Source organism: Papio anubis, chromosome 12 (genome assembly GCF_008728515.1).
Source record: "Papio anubis isolate 15944 chromosome 12, Panubis1.0, whole genome shotgun sequence".
In the NCBI taxonomy this organism is placed as follows: Eukaryota; Metazoa; Chordata; class Mammalia; order Primates; family Cercopithecidae; genus Papio; species Papio anubis.
Genome location: NC_044987.1, coordinates 77,536,209 through 77,553,877, shown reverse-complemented (window position 1 = coordinate 77,553,877; position 17,669 = coordinate 77,536,209). Strand labels below are relative to the sequence as shown.

At 40.6% G+C, this 17,669-nt stretch overlaps 1 pseudogene; it reads right to left on the bottom strand.

Annotated features, from left to right (window-relative positions):
- Positions 1-7,895: 7,895 nt before the first annotated feature.
- LOC110741215 lies at positions 7,896-8,947 on the bottom strand (annotated as a pseudogene).
- Between the last annotated feature and the right edge of the window lie 8,722 nt (positions 8,948-17,669).

Below are 17,669 nucleotides of genomic sequence, written 5' to 3'. Positions count from 1 at the left end.
TTTCTTGTTGTTGATTTCTAGTTTTATTCCATTGTGGTCAGAGAAGATGCTTGATATGAGTTCAATTTTTTTGAATGTTTTAAGACTTGTTCTGTGACCTAACATATGGTCTATCCCTGAGAACAATTCATGTGCTGAGGAAAAGAATGTGCATTCTGCAGCTGTTGGATAAAATGTTTTGTAAATATCTATTAGATCCATTTGATCTATAGTGCAGATTAAGTCCAATTTTTTGTGTGATTGATTTTCTGTCTGGAAGATCTGTCTGTTGCCGAAAGTGGGGTATTGAAGTCTCCACCTATTATTGTATTGCAGTCTATCTCTCTTGTTAGCTATGATATTTGTTTTCTATATCTGGGTGCTCCAGCATTGGGTGCATATATATTTACAATTGTTATATCACTTGCTGAGTTGACTTCTTTATCGTTATATACTGACCTTCTTTGTCTCTTTTTATGGTTTTTGTTTTGAAATCCATTTTGTCTGATATAAATATAGCAACTCTTGCTCTTTTTTGGCTTTCATTGGCATGGAATATCTTTTTCCATTCCTTTATTTTTAGTCTATGTGTGTCTTTATAGGTGAAGCATACTTCTTATGGGCAACAAATCAATGGGCCTTGTTTTTTTTTTAATCCATTCAGCCACTCTATATCTTCTTAATGGAGAATTTAGTCCATTTACATCAACGTTATTATTGATAAATAAGGAGTTACTCCTGGCAATTTTTTTGTTTTCTGTTTTGTGAACTTCTCTTCCTTCTTTCTTTCCTTCCTGTCTTCCTTTAGTGAAGGTGATTTTCTGTGGTGATATGGTTTGTTTCTCGCTTTTTTTTTTGTATATTTATTGTATTTTTTTTGGTTTGAGGTTACCATGAGGCTTGCAAATTCTATCTCATACCCATTGATCTAAGCCAGTAAGAACCTAACACTGTTTGCATGAACAACAGCAACAACAAAAAACAAATAGGCAAAGAGAAAATTAATAAGAACTTTACATCTTAACTACATCCCCCGACTTTTAAACTTTTTGTTGTTTCTACTTATATCTTATTGTACCATCTATATCTTATGTGCCGTCTATGAGTTGTAGCTATTATTTTTGATTAGTTCAGTGTTTAGTCTTTCTACTTAGGATAAAAGCTGTTTGCACACCACAGTTACTATGTTATGATATTCTGTGGTTTTCAGTATACTTACTATTACCAGTGAGTTTTGTACTTTCAGATGATTACTTATTGCTCACTAACATCCTTTTCTTTTTGATTGAAGTATTCCCTTTAGCATTTCTTGTAGGACAGGACTAGTGTTGATGAAATCTCTAAGCTTTAGTGTGTCTGGGAAAATCTTTATTTCTCCTTCATGTCTGAAAGATATTTTTGCCAGACTTACTATTCTAGGGTAAAAATTTTCTCCCTTCAGCACTTTAAGTATGTTATGCCCCCTCTCCTGGTCTGTAAGGTTTCACTGAAACGTCTGTTGCCATATGTATTGAAACTCCATTGTATGTTGTTTATTTTCTCTTGCTGCTTTTAGGATCCTTTCTTTATCATTCAAAAGTTTTATTATTATTATTGTCATTTTTTGAGACAGGGTCTCAGGCTGGAGTGCAGTGGTGCAGCCTTAACCTTCTAGGATCAAGTAATCTTCCCACCTCAGACCCCTGAAAACTGGGACTACAGGCACATGAAAGCATACCTGGCTAATTTTTTGTATTATTGCAGAGACAGGCTGGCCTCAAACCCCTGGGTTCAAGTGATTCATTCACATCTGTCCCCCAAAGTGCTGGGATTACAGATATGAGCTACTGTGCCTGGACACAAGTTTGATTATTAAGTGCCTTGATGTAGTGTTCTTTGAGTTAATTCTGCCTGGTGTTCTATAACCTTCTAGTACTTGGATATTAATATTTTTCTTTAGGTTTGGGAAGTTCTCTGTTATTATCCTTTTGAATAAACTTTCTACCCCATCTCTTTCTGTACCTCCTCTTTAAGACCAATAACTCTTGGATTTGCCTTTCTGAGACTGTTTTCTAGATCTTGTAGGTGTGCTTCATTGGTTTTTATTGTTTATTCTCTTGCTCTTTTGATTATTATTTTTTTTTCAGACAGAGTCTCACTCTGTTGCCCAGGCTTGCTGCAACCTCTGCTTCCTGGGCTCCAGTGATTCTTGTGCCTCAGCCTTCCAAATAGCTGGGACTACAGGTGCACACCACCATAACCAGCTAATTTTTGTATTTTTAGTAGAGATGGGGTTTTGCCATATTGCCCAGACTGGTTTCAAACTCCTGGCCTCAACTTATCCACCCACCTTGGCCTCCCAAAGTGCTGGGATTATAGGCATGAGCCACTGTACCCAGCCTGATTGAGTATTTTCAAATAACCTGTCTTCAAGCTCACTAATTCTTTCTTCTGCTTGATCAGTTCTGCTCTTAAAAGACTCTGATACATTCTTCAGTATGCCAGTTGCATTTTTCAGCTCCAGAATTTCTGTTTAATTCTTTTTAGTTATTTCAATATCTTTGTTAAATTCATCTGATAGAATTATAAATTTCTTGTCTGTGTTATTTTGAATTTCTTTGAGTTTCCTTAATGCAGCTATTTTGAATTTTCTGTCTGAAAAGTCACATATCTCTATTTATCCAGGATAGGTCTCTGGTGCCTTATTTAGTTCATTTGATGAGGTCATGTTTTTCTAAATTGGGTTAATGCTAATAGATGTTCTTCACTGTCTGGGCACTGAAGAGCTAAAGTATTTATTGTAGTGTTCTGTCTGGGATTTTTTGTACTCAACTTTCTTGGGAAGCCTTTCCAGATATCTGGACAGATTTGAATATTTTGATCTAAACTGTATGTGTTTTAGGAGGCATCCCAAGTCTAGTAAAGCTGTGGTTCTTGCAGACTTGTAGAGGTATTGCCTTGATGGTTTTGGACAAATTCGGGATAATTCTCTGGATTACCAAGCAGAGACTCTTATTCTCTTCTCTTACTTCTCCCAAACAAATGGAGTCTGTCTCTCTGTTCTAAGCTGCCTAAAGTTGGGGGTGGAGTGACACAAGCACCCCTGTGGCCACCACCACTGTGACTGGTCTGGGTCAGACCTGAAGCCAGCACAGCACAAGGTCTTGCCCAAGGCCTGCTATAACCACTCTCTGGCTACTGCCTATGTTCACTCAAGGCCCTGGGGCTCTACAATCAGCAGGTGGCAAAGGCCTGTGTCCTTCCCTTCAGGGTGGTGAGTATCCTCAGGTTCCAGGTGGGTCTAGAGGTGCCAACCAGGATTCATAGACTAGACTCCAAAACCTTAGAAATTTACCTGTTTTCTATTGTACTACAGCTAGCCTCACACTCAAACCACAAGATGCAGTTGTTCCCACTCTTCCCTCCCCTTTTTAAAGGCAGAGAAGCCTCACCCCATGGCCACTACCAGCACAGGCCTATGGGAAGTACCACCAGACTAATACCAATGTTCCCTTAAAGCCCAAGGGCTCTTTAGTAAGTTTGTGGTGAGTGTTGTGTGGCTTAAAAGTCACCCTTCAGAGCAGTGGGTTCTCCTCTGTCCCAGGGCAGGTCCAGAAATGCCAAGAGCCATGTCCTGAATTGGGGACCCCAAGAGCCTGCTTGGTGCTCTACCCCACTGTGGCGCTGCTGGTACCTAAAGTGCAAGGTGAAGTCTGCTTTACTTTTTCCTCTGATTTTCCCAAGCAGAAGGAGTTTCACCCCATCGCCACCACTGCTGGTAATGTGCTGAGTATCACCTGAAGCAGCAAGTCCTGAGACTCACTCAAGGCCTCAGTATAGTACCTGGGTATTGCTGCTGGTTATTCAGGGCCCAAGGGCTCTTCAGTTAGCAGGTGATGCATGGTGCCAGGACTGGGTTTTTCTTTTCAAAGCTGTGGGTTCCCTTCGGGCCCAGCGTGTGTCTGAAAATGTTATCCAGGAGCCAGGGCCTGGACAGAGGGCCTTGTGACTCTGACTAGTGCCCTAGTCTTCTGTGGCTGGGTGGGTATTCAAGACGGAAGACAAAGTTCTCCCCACTCTTCCCTCTCCTCTCCTGAAGTAGAAGGCTGAGTTCTGTTTTGGAACCACAAACTGTGCAGCCTGGGCTTAGGGGAGGGTGATACCAGCACTTCCTTAGCACCCCAGTTGATGTCTCAGTAATTTGCCTGCCCCTACCTGCCACCCTTGCCCAGTCCACTGTGTCTGGGCCTGATTCAGCACTAGGACTCATCTAAGAGCTGCAGTCTGTGTTAGTTAGGGTTTTCTTTCTTACTTACTTTCTTTCTTTTTTTTTTTTTTGACTTGAAAAGCAAACTTTATTTCAAATTATCCAAAAAAAGTGTTAACTCTGAAACATTTAACATATTTCATTTAAACTCATATGGTCATAAAACTCAAACTATCAAACAAAAATAGCATTGTGTGCTTAGCCACTTTTAATAATGAACATTTAAGAGGAAACATTTAGAGACTCCCACAAATTTGGGAGCCATTAGGCAACATATATTTAATATTAAGCAAAGACAGCATTAAAAACGAAAAATCCTCAAATTTCAAGAGAATGCCTGTTCAAGTCTTTGATATGTATTTGCACATGACAAAAGAAATATTTTAATTGAAAAGAAACCAAGTCTGAGTGCTTACCCTTTGTTCAAATGTAATCTCCTGTCCACCCTTCATTTTATGAACGCATATCCCTCACTCTACTTCATCTACACTGAACCAGTGTTAGTTCAGCATGATTGGCTTCACTCAAAGCCCTCTAGATCCCATTTCATATATCCCATTGACTACCATTATTCCCTTATATGTTTGCACAGCCTTATACTGAGTATTACATTGTAACCGAGCTTGGGAATTTTAGGTATCCAAAGGTAATTATATACACACACCTTTCTGTTTTATTGCACAGTTCACAATATGGCTATACGGTAATTACACAACCAACCAGGTTAAAATGAATATCGACTGTTTAGACAAAAACGTTGATTACACAATATGGTAATTACACAACCAACCAGGTTAAAATGAATATCGACTGTTTAGACAAAAACGTTGATTTTGTCCCCAACCCCAAATGAAACAAGAAAGACACACATATTCACCACCATATAAAGGTTGTGTTTACTCTGTGGTGCAGTCCTGAGGGATTATACCACTCTAAATGTGTTAAATCCAGAATCCATAACATTCCTGGTGGCATTCAGCATGAAGTATAGGACACAAGACCATAAGTGTCCTGTGCTCATGAGCCATTTGTGCCACATATGTAACAGAAAGGGCACTTCTAAAGCTTTTCAGATATTCAATAGTTTGCCTTTTCAACCTTTTTTTTTTTTTTTTTTTTTTTTTAAGATGGAGTCTCGCTCTGTCACCTAGGCTGGAGTGCAGTGGCGCAATCTGGGCTCACTGCAACCTCTGCCTCCTGGGTTCAAGCTGTTTTCCTGCCTCAGCCCCCTGAGTAGCTGGGATCACAGGCATGTGCCACTATGATTGGCTAATTTTTGTAGTTTTAGTAGAGATGGGGTTTTGCCATGTTAGCCAGGTTGGTCTCGAACTCCTAACCTCAAGTGATCTACCCGCCTCGGCCTCCCAAAATTCTGGGATTACAGACACAAGCCACCATGCCCAGTCTGCCTTTTCAAAATTATTACCACATTAGTTCACACTGAAGGTAAAAACAATAGTTAGAATCCTTTATTAACAACACATTTTGACTTCAAGTTCAGAAAAAGCTGTTGGTTACAAGTTCTGTTGAATTTTCTGTCAAATTTAAGAAGTCTATAGGATGACACGAAACCATCCCTGGTAATATATTTGCAGTTTGGTCTTCAAAAGCTGTAAAAAGTGACAAAGAAATAAAAAAAAATACTGAGTTAAAACCTTTAAAAATATTTATTAGGAATTGTTTTTAAATGCCACTTATTTGAGACAGCAGAAACCAAAGCATTTTCCTTAGAATTCTCACTTAGCTTATATTTCACAAAAGTGCTTCAGATTTCTACCACCTGTATGGGGTGTAAAGACAAAGGAAGCCCAACAAAACCAAAGGCCCAATGGCATCTATTCCCAGGGCTAAGGTATAACCCCAGGCTAACCCACCGTCCCTGTGCTGAGTAGCTGGACATGCCTGTGAGTGCTGAGTCACACACATGAATGAGAGGGTCAGGCACCAAGGTGCTTTTATTCATTCATTTCTCAAACTCAACTCCTTTCAAATCCTGACTCTATTTAACAGGCCAAAGGATGCTACTCATATTTATTTCATATTTATTTGGTGTCAAATTATTATTATCTTTTAAATCCTTACATCTACACCTCGAAAGTAAACTGCAATATCCAGCACAACATTGTCAGACAGAGCTGTTGTATGGCTATTTAGGTTCATTACTGCCTGGCTAATACTTAATACGCTTCATCCTTTACAGCTGAAGGAAGGATGTTCATTGTATTTAACCAGCCATACAGCATTTAGAGGTAAACAGCTTTTATGGACTATTTGCCCAGAAACTTTAAGTAAACTACCAAGTTGAGGCCCTGATTTTATTTTGGTCAGCATGTGTACATATTCACATGCAATTATCCGAAAGAAGAAAAACTGGTTAACAAGAAACCTACCATCATGTCATGCTGGAAATCAATCTTAAACTACATAATATTTACAGCAAGGGTTTTAAGATTCATAATCCACTTTTTCAGTTTGTCTCTTATATTTCATTAGTCAATTGGAAGTGGCATATGAATCATTTTGCTTTATCTGGAAAAAATATTTTCACATTTTCCAATTCCTTTGACAAAGAAGTTTTCATCTGCTAAGGGATGAGAATGCTATTTGGCTGTTACCTACTTTTAGAATTCAAACTAACCCTTCAAATGTCTTTATTTAGATCATATGCTCTCAAATTAACTTATTGTTTTACTGACACAATGGTAAAACTGAGTTCCCAAAATGTCAAAACTCTAATAGAGTCTCTATTTCCAAGAGTAAAATAAAAGACAGCCAACACTGTGGGGTGAAAACTATCCCGAGCCCTTTTCTCCACTCTGTAATATTTGGAAACCAGGGGTGGGGGGATGTGGGATTGCATTGATAGACTTCTAAAGCAAAATGTTATGAAAGTGTTTATTTTTTAAAATGAGAGTTTTAAGAGAACAGGATGCTTGAATATGACCAACTCGTACTCAAGGGGAAAAATAACCACAGTCCTTTGCTGAGATGGCACCAATAATTCAAAGAAACCAAGCTAAACAGCATTGTATCTGTACACAATTAATAGGAAAACTTGATGGAACACCTATAACAAAATTTAAGTCCCTTTGTCTTTTGACAATGAAATAAGTGAAGTTAAATTAAGGATGTTTTGGAAGGGTTGAAGGTCACAGTCAGAATCAAACAGAAAACTTTCAAACCTACAGAGCAAAATGAGAACTTTCGTAACTCCTTGATCTATCATATCTAAATAGAAATAGTATAATGACTATCCAATAGGTGTTTAGTTTCAAAACTAATACAAGCAATTTATCATGAAAAGCCTATACCTAATAAGCTGTTTTTCTTCTCTGTTCCGCCCCTTTGTCATATGCTTGAGCTTAATGAAGACTATCCTCTGCAGCTGCCCCTGAGGGCAGAGAAGTAAGCAATAGGGTAACAAAGGAAGCCTGAGGAGTCTCTGGCCCGGTCACAGTCATTTATGTTTCAATGCAGAAGATTTTAAGACTGGTTTGAGAAAAAGAATCCTATTTTGGGGATTAGGTTCCCTGTCAAAGGCCATCAGACGGACAGCTATTTACCAGGCAATTAGCCTAAATATCTTAGGTAGTGATAAAAAACAAAAAACAAAACAAAAACAAAACAAAACAAAACAAAAAACAAAAAACCCTTGTATTTTCCTATTGGAACCTTTTATTCTATTTTGTTGATGCTTAAGGAAAACAGCTTTGCCCATAACTCACTGTGGCCTGGAGTTATGACACCAACTTGTATTTGGCCAATTAAGAAAGAGGCCAAACTGCATTCTTCTTAGAAGGTCTATTCAGTTGATAAATGGCACTTAACTGATGTTTTTTTTTCATATAACCGTTGCATTGATTATGCCCCAAGAGATAAGGGACAGATGGTAATTTAGATGAGAACCTCGGAAAAGATTTATCAGTTTTCTGTCCCATTCCAGCCAGATTTTTTGGGAAGCCTTGGGGAAAGACTGAAATTCCCCACCAATCTGAGACTGTATGTGAGTTTTTACATTAATTGGAAAAAACAAGAATCCCAACATGGCACCCAATAGACCTCCACCAATAAAATCATTAACCAAATGAGCATTGTGAGTCGTCGCGGTAGGCAGATGCTACTTAATGGGACCTTGAAGGCAGGAAAAAAAAAAAAAAAAAAGACATTGCTGAGTCCATTCCGGAAAAGAATGGGCACCAATCCTCGATAATACTCTCCAATTCTATGACATTTCAGTGCCTTGAAAGCCTGATACGTGTTGGTAAATTTATCATGATGCTTGTGGTCTTGAAGCAATGTCTGAAGTGAAAATTGCTTCTGTTGTCCCTGCAAGCACTGCTGTCACGCCACGGATTGCAAACTCGGGAGCACTGACATGCTTGTGGAGAAGGCAGGATAAATCGTCATACAGACCAAACGTAAGTGCAAGTGTAGTTGTCTGCTGCATCAATTGGGGAGAGATTCCACCATACAAGTTTCGAAATCCATCCCTTCTCAACTGAAGTGTTGCATCCCGGGTTTTGATGCCATACAACTGTTGTGGAAAGAGGACCTTCTGAATGGGAAATGTGATGGCGACGTTGTTGAAGGTTGCACAGCAGCCACACAAGTAATGCTTCATTTCACCAAATTTGTAATATGAGGTGACATATCTTGTTTTGAAGATGTTAGTACTGGTGGTCTCTTTCCATGAGCTTCTGAATCCATCATGTTGCTTAAGATCTTTCTTTTTCATGAGGGACTCTTTTCTTTCTTTTCCCTCCCTCCTCCCTCCCTCCCTCCTTCCTCCTTCCCTCCTCCTTCTTCCTTCCCTTCCTTCCTTCCTTCCCTTCCTTCCTTCCTCCTTCCTTCCCCGTAACCATCCGAACCTGAGTTTAGCAGGATAGCTGATAATATTCCCAATTTATTCCATTGTTATTGTTCTGTTAGGTTTCTCTCTTCTGGAGTCAATTTTGATAACTGCATTTCCGTTCTCCAGGCGCCCATTTTCCTAACCTGTGAAAAGCGGGGACGGGGGTGGACAAGGTCAGTAAGTCCTCTTTCGTCTTTGACACTCCACAGTCAGGGGTCCCGAAGTGAGGAGAAATCCCAGTCTCCCGGAGGCAGGGGCCGTTGCGCGGTGCCAGCCCCGCTCTCTCCAGGGCTCAGGCAGAGCCCGGCTCCTACCCGCCCCTGCGGTTCCTGCGCACCAGGGAGGTGCCTCCCCAGCCCCGGGCGCGACCGAATGAAGGCATAGCCTCCTTCGCAGGAAAGGTCGCCCAGCAGCCGGACAAACACCCACCTCAGGAGAAAAAGGTGGGAGCAGAAGAGACTCAGAACTGATTCCGCGCGCGCCGTCTGGGCGGGGCCCGCAGCGGCCAGGCTAGGGCAGCAGCAGGCTAGAGCAGAGGACTGGGGTGAGCCTCCAGGGAGGCCCGCTGCCCGGACGGACGGGCCCTTCGGCGCGTTTCTCCTCCCTCCAACCACATGCGAGGGGAGGTGGGTGCTTTCCCACGCCCGCCTCGCACTCACCCATCCTAGTTAGGGATTTCTAGAAGGACAGAACTAATAAGATAGATGTATATATACAAGGGGAGTTTATTAAGATTATTGACTCACACTATCACAAAGTGAGGTCCCACAATAGGCCCATCGCAAGATGAGGGGTAAAGAAGCCAGTCTGAGTCCCAAAACGTCAAAAGTAGGGAAGCCAACAGTGCAACTTTCAGTCTGTGGTGGAAGGTCCAAGAGTCTCAAAGCTGAAGAACATGGAGTCTGATGTTCAAGGGCAGGAAGCATCCAGCATGGGAGAAAGATGTAAGCCAGAAGACTAAGTCAGTCTAGTCCTCCGTGTTCCTCTGCCTGCTTTTATTCTGGCCATGCTGGCAGCTGATTAGGTGGTGCCCACCCAGATTGAGGGTGGGTGTGCTTACCCCAGTCCACTGACTCAAATGTTAATCTCCTTTGCAACACCCTCACAGACACACCCAGAATCAATACTTTGCATCCTTCAATCCAATCAAGTTGACACTCAGTGTTAACCATCATGCAGTCCTTATGGCCTTGACTGCCTTTCATGTTTACTTAAAGAAACAGAGCAGTGTAGGTGGCGACATTTGCAGGAACTCAAGTTCCAACCACTGGGCCTATGATTCCCCTCTGGCTGGTCCTGATTTAAAAGCTCACTCTGCGGGCGGGCATCATCTGAGTTTGGTCTGGTTTTCCTTTCTCCTCTAACAGGACTATACTGAATTCAGTGGCTCATAATTGCTGTGTTCTCCCTCCCCCAGCACCCAGAGATGCTCTCCAGACCATGCAGCTGCTGCTGGGGTGTCGGGGAGAGGGGGTGTCAGCAATTCAAGACTGTTTTTTCTACCTCTTCAGAGCCTTTCAGCAATACCAGGTTAATACCAGGCACTATGAGGGCTCACCTGATTTACGGTTCTTAAGAAGGTTTTTGTGTGTGTGTGTGTGTGTGTGTAGATAGTTGTTAAATTGGTGTCCTTGTGGGGGGATGATGGGTGGAGCTTTCTATTCTGCCATTTTGCCCTCCCTCCCCTTTTTCATTTTTTGAAATAATTTTAGGAGAATTGGTGTTAGTTCTTCTTTGTACGTTTGGTAGAATTCCTCGGTGAAACCATTCAGCCTTGGGCTTTTCTTTGTTGAGAGACTTTTTATCACTCATTTAATCTTGTTACTCATTATTGGCCTGTTCAGGTTTTTTGTTTCTTCCTGATTCAACCTTGGTAGGTTGTATGTGTTTAGGAAATTATCCATTTGCTCTAGGCTTTCCAGTTTTTCAGTGTGCAGTTGTTCATAATAGTCCGATGATCTTTTTTATTTAGATGTTGTCAGTTGTAATATCTCCTTTTCATTTCTGATTTTGTTTATCTGGGTCCTCTCTCGTTGTTTGGTTGATATAACTAGTAGTTTGTTGATTTTCTCTTCTTTTTTTTTTTTTTCTTTTTGAGATAAAGTTTTATTTCTGTCACCCAGGCTGGGGTCAGTGGTGTGATCTTGGCTCACTACAACCTCCACCTCCTGGGCTCAAGAGATCCTCCCACCTCAGCCTCTGAAGTAGCTGGGACTACAGGCATGCACCACAGTGCCCAGCTAACTTGTGTATTTTTTGCAGGACAGGGTTTCACTATGTTGCCCAGGCTGGTCTTGAACTCCTGAGGTTGTGATCCACCCACCTCAGCCTCCCAAAGTGCTGAGATTACGGTGTGAGCCACCTTGCTTGGCCTGAGTTTATCTTTCCAAAAAATCACTTTTTGTTTCATTGATCCTTTGTATACATTTTTTTGTTTCTGTTTTGTTTACTTCTGCTCTTATCTTTCTTTTTTCTTTCTACTAATTTTAGGCTTTGTTTGTTCTCACTTTTTTAGTTACTTGAGGTGTATCGTTAGAGTGTTTGTTTGAAATCTCTCAATTTTTTTTGATGTAGATGTTATTGCTTTGAACTTTCCTCTTAGCATTACTTTCCCTATATCCCATAGGTTTTGGTATGTTGTGTCTTTATTTTCATTTGTTTCAAGATTATTAAAAATTTCCTTCTTAATTACTTCATTGACTCAAAGGTTGTTGAGGATCATGTTGTTAATTTCCATGTTTGTCTAATTTTCAAATAACAAGAATTATTGATTTCTAGTTTTATTCCATTGTTATCTGAGAAGATCTTGATATAATTTAGACTTTAAAAAAAAAAATTTGTTGAGACTTGTTTTGTGGCCTGCCATATGGTCTATCCCAGGGAATGTTCCATGTACTGATGAGAAGAATGTATATTCTGTAGCTGTCATATGAAATGTCCTATACATTTCTATTAGGTACATTTGGTCTAAAGTGCAGTTTAAATCCACTGTTTCTTAATTTATTTTCCATCTAGACGATCTGTCTAATATTGAGAGTGGGGTGTTGAGGTCCGAACTTTTCTTGTATTGTAGTCTATCTTTCCCATTGGAGGTAATAATATTTGCTTTATATATCCATATACTCCAGTGTTGGGTGCATGCATGCATATTTAGAATTATTTTATTTTCTTGCTGAGTTGATCCTTTTATCCTTATGTAATGACCTTCTTTGTCTCATTTTACTGTTTTTGACTTAAAGTCTGTTTTATCTAATAGTACAGCTATTGCTGCTTGCTTTGGTTTCCATTTATGTGGAATATTTTTTCCCACCCCTTTATTTTCAGTCTGTGTCTTTACAGGTAAAGTGAGTTCCTTGTAGGTGGCATATGGTTTGGTCATTTTTTTTTTTTTGGAGACAGAGTCTCACTCTGTTCCCCGGGCTGGAGTGTAGTGAAAGGAGATCTCTGCTCACTGCAAGTTCCGCCTCCCGGTTCACGCCACTTCTCCTGCCTCTAGCCCCTCCTGAGTAACTGGGACTACAGGCTCTACCACCTCACTCGCTAATTTTTTTGTATTTTCAGTAGAGACAGGGTCTCACTGTGTTAGCCAGGATGGTCTCTGGATCTCCTGACCTCGTGATCCTGCCCATCTCGCCTCCCAGTGCTGGGATTACAGGCATGAGCCACCACGCTCCAGTCGGTCATTAAAAATCCATTTAGCCAGTCTATATCTTCTAAGTGGAAAATTTAATGTTTACATTCAAGGTTATTATTGACGTGAGGACTTATTCCTGTCATTTTGTTAATTGTTTTCTGGTTGTTTTGTACACCATTTGTTCCTTTCTCTCTTATTGTTCATTACTGTGGTTTAGTGTTTTTCTGTAGTAGTACTGTTTGATCCATTCTCTTCCTCATTTGTATGTTTCCTTCACCAGTAAGTTTTTTTTTTTTTTTAATACTTAAAGTTCTAGGGTACATGTGCACAATGTGCAGGTTTGTTACATATGTATACATGTGCTATAAGAAAGCCAAACTGATTAACTCATCATTTACATTAGGTATGTCTCCTGATGCTATCCCTCCCCCCTCCTCCCGCCCCATGACAGGCCCCAGTGTATGATGTTCTCCTTCCTGTGTCCAAGTGATCTCATTGTTCAATTCCCACCTATGAGTGAGAACATGCAGTGTTTGGTTTTTTGTTCTTGCGATAGTTTGCTGAGAATGATGGTTTCCAACTTCTTCCATGTCCCTACAAAGGACACGAAGTCATCCTTTTTTATGGCTGCATAGTATTCCATGGTGTATATGTGCCACATTTTCTTAATCCAGTCTGTCACTGATGGACATTTGGGTTGGTTCCAAGTCTCTGCTATTGTGAATAGTGCTGCAATAAACATACATGTGCATGTGTCTTTATAGCAGCATGATTTGTAATCCTTTGGGTATATATCCAGTAATGGGATGGCTGGGTCATATGGTATTTCGAGTTCTAGATCCTTGAAGAATCACCACACTGTCTTCCACAATGGTTGAACTAGTTTACAATCCCACCAACAGTGTAAAAGTGTTCCTGTTTCTCCACACCCTCTCTAGCACCTGTTGTTTCCTGACTTTTTAATGATCGCCATTCTAACTGGTGTGAGATGGTATCTCATTGTGGTTTTGATTTGCATTTCTCTGATGACCAGTGATGATGAGCATGTTTTCATGTGTCTGTTGGCTGCATAAATGTCTTCTTTTAAGAAGTGTCTGTTCATATCCTTTGCCCACTTTTTGATGGGGTTGTTTGTTTTTTTCTTGTAAATTTGTTTAAGTTCTTTGTAGATTCTGGATATTAGCCCTTTGTCAGATAGATAGATTGCAAAAATTTTCTCCCATTCTGTAGGTTGCCTGTTCACTCTGATGGTAGTTTCTTTTGCTGTGCAGAAGCTCTTTAGTTTAGTTAGATCCCATTTGTCAATTTTGGCTTTTGTTGCCATTGCTTTTGGTGTTTTAGACATGAAGTCCTTGCCCATGCTTATGTCCTGAATGTTATTGCATAGGTTTTCTTCTAGGGTTTTTATGGTTTTGGGTCTAACATTTAAGTTTTTAATCCATCTTGAATTAATTTTTGTATAAGGTGTAAGGAAAGGATCCAGTTTCAGCTTTCTACTTATGGCTAGCCAGTTTTCCCAGCACCATTTATTAAATAGGGAATCCTTTCCCCATTTCTTGTTTTTGTCAGGTTTGTCAAAGATCAGATGGTTGTAGATGTGTTGTGTTATTTCTGAGGGCTCTGTTCTGTTCCATTGGTCTATATCTCTGTTTTGGTACCAGTACCATGCTGTTTTGGTTATTGTAGCCTTGTAGTATAGTTTGAAGTCAGGTAGGGTGATGCCTCCAGCTTTGTTCTGTTGGCTTAGGGTTATCTTGGCAATGCAGGCTCTTTTTTGGCTCCATGTGAACTTTAAAGTAGTTTTTTCCAATTCTGTGAAGAAAGTCATTGGTAGCTTGATGGGGATGGCATTGAATCTATAAATTACCTTGGGCAGTATGGCCATTTTCACGATATTGGTTCTTCCTATCCACGAGCATGGAATGTTCTTCCATTTGTTTGTGTCTTCTTTTATTTCATTGAGCAGTGGTTTGTAGTTCTCCTGAAGAAGTCCTTCACATCCCTTTGTGAGTTAATCTAGGTATTTTATTCTCTGAAGCAATTGTGAACGGAAGTTCACTCATGATTTGGCTCTGTTTGTCTGTTATTGGTGTATAGGAATGCTTGTGATTTTTGCACATTGATTTTGTATCCTGAGACTTTGCTGAAGTTGCTTATCAGCTTAAGGAGATTTTGGGCTGAGATGATGGGATTTTCTAAATATACAACCATGCCGTCTGCGAACAGGGACAATTTGACTTCCTCTTTTCCTAATTGAATATCCTTTATTTCTTTCTCCTGCCTGATTGCCCTGGCCAGAACTTCTAACACTATGTTGAATGGGAGGGTGAGAGAGGCATCCCTGTCTTGTGCCAGTTTTCAAAGGGAAGGCCCAGTTTACCATTTGTATGATACTGGCTGTGGGTTTGTCATAAATTTTTATTATTTTGAGATACATACCATCAATACCGAATTTATTGAGAGTTTTAGTACTAAGGGCTGCTGGAATTTTTGTTAAAGGCCTTCAATCTGAGATAATCATGTAGTTTTTGTCTTTGGTTCTGTTTAGATGCTTTACCAGTAAGTTTTGTACTTTTGTGTGTTTTCATTATGTCAGGCCATGATGAAATCTGGTCTTCATCTAATTAAGAATGAAATCATAAAATTTCTTGAAACAAACAAAAAAATCAAGACACAGCATACCAAAACCTATGGGATAAAGCAATTCTAAGAGGGAAATTTATTGCAATAAATTCTATGCTTTGCTTGCTAATATTGGACTCCCTCAAACATTTCCTGCAGAGTTGGACTAGTTGTGAATTCCCTCAACTTTCGCTTGTTTGGAAAAGACTTTTTTTCTCTTTCATTTATGAAGGATGGCTTTTCTGGGAATAGTATTCTTGGCTGACAGATTTTTGTTTTGTGTTTCATTTCAGCACTTTGAATATATCAACTCATTCTCTCCTGGCTTGTAGGGTTTCTGTTGAGAATTCCATTGTTAGCCTTATGGGTGTCCTTATATGTGACTACACATTTTTCTTTTGTGGTTTTTAGAGTTATCTCCTTGTCTTTGATTTTTGATAGTTGATTATAATGTACCCAGGAAACTTTTTTGGGTTGTATCTATTTGGTGATCTCCTAGCTTCCTGTATCTGGATATCTAAATCTCTTGCTAGACTTAGAAATTTTTCAGCAATTATTTTGCTAAATAGGTATTATATGTCTTTGACTTTCTCTTCACTTTTTGGGTCACACTAAATTCAAATGTTTGGTTGCTTATGGTGTCCAAAAAGCCTATGTTACATAGGCTTTCTCTCTCTCTCTTTCTTCCTTCCCTTCCCTTCTCTTCCCTTCCCTTCGCTTCCCTTTCCTTTCTTTTCCTTTTTTTTTTTTTCACTTTGTTCTTTTCAAAAAAGTCTGACTGGGTTATTTTGAAACACTTGTCTTCACGTTCTAAAATTCTTTCTTCTGCTTGATATAGTCTATTGTTGAAGCTCTTGATTATTTTAAAATTTCATTCATTGAATTAATCATTTTCAGGATTTCTGTTTGTTTCCTTTTTAATGATATCTATCTCTTTTGTAAATTTCTCATTCATATCCTGAATTATTTTTCTAATTCCTTTGTATTATTTATCTGGGTTCTTGTGTATCTCACTGAGCTCCTTTTAAACAATTGTTTTGAATTATTTTCCAGGCATTTCATAAGTTTCTTTTTCATTGGAATCTACTGCTGGATAATTATTGTATTCCTTTGGAGGTGTCATATATCCTTGCTTGTTCATGTTTCTTTTGTCGTTTCATTAATATCTGTGCATCTGGTGTAAGAGTAGTTTTTAAAATTTTTTAGATTGGCATTTGCAGGGCAAGACTTTTTCCTGTAGATTTATCTATTGTATTGGTTGAGTAAAGTACTTTAGGTTTGATTATGGGTACATGCAGTAGTGTAGTCCCCATATGATTTCTTTGCCTATAAATACTGTCAATATTGTCTGTGATTCCTTCAGTGACTTAGGCTGTATTTGTTAATAGAGAATGTGATGAGGCTTTTCTGGGATAGGATGCTAGGTGGGCCAGTCTACAGGCGCCAGTGGTGGCAGCAGGCCGAGCATGCCTGTTCTTGGGCCCCTGGGTGGCATCTATACAGACACTAGTATTAGAGGGTCTTGGCAGGCTGATTCTTGGGCTTCCAGTCAGCTTTCCTGGGTGCCAGTGATGACAGCACTTGCTTAGGTAGGCCCAAGCAGGGGGCTTGGGCCTTGGGTCGCAGTGCCAGGCTGAGCAGGTCTGTCCATAGGCCCTCCAGTAGCATACACAGGTGCAGGCTGCAGTGGGAGAGGTGAAGCTATCCTCAGGCTCTAGGTGGTGTGCTTGGTTGGCAGTGGTGGCAGTGGGTGGGAAGAGCCTGTCTTCTCAGGGCATGGGCAAGTGCATGGCGGCCCTGCTGCTCGGGAGAGGTAGAGTTGTTGACAGTGGCAGTCACCCCAGACAGGTGGCTCTCAGGATATGAGGAGTGCACACTTCATCCTCCTAGTGTCAGTGGCTGGCAGGGGGAGCTTATTCTCAGAGTGCATGCAAGTGCATGGTAGTCCAGCTGCTGGTGGGAGCAGAGATGCTGTCAGTGGCAGTGGCATGAGGCAGGTGGGATTCAGGCTCTAGGAAAAATGTGATTTGACTCCCTTTATCCTGGGGGCAGTTTCCTTTGAGTGCTGCACTACCCTTTCCCCAGGATGCAGAAGGGCATGTGGACTAGAGTGCTGGAAACCCTGCAAGTCTGTTGCGTTCAATTGTGGCACTCCAGGTGAACATGGGGTGATGTCGGTGGGGCTCTTTGGAATGTGGTGATGCAGGAGCTGTTGGACCCCAGCGCAGGATGCAGTCTTATGGGGTCTGGGCTCTCAGAATGGTGTCATGCTGCAGCTGTCCGGGTCTCCAGGAAATGTGTGTGACATCGCATGAGCTCCCTTTTCTGAGCAATAC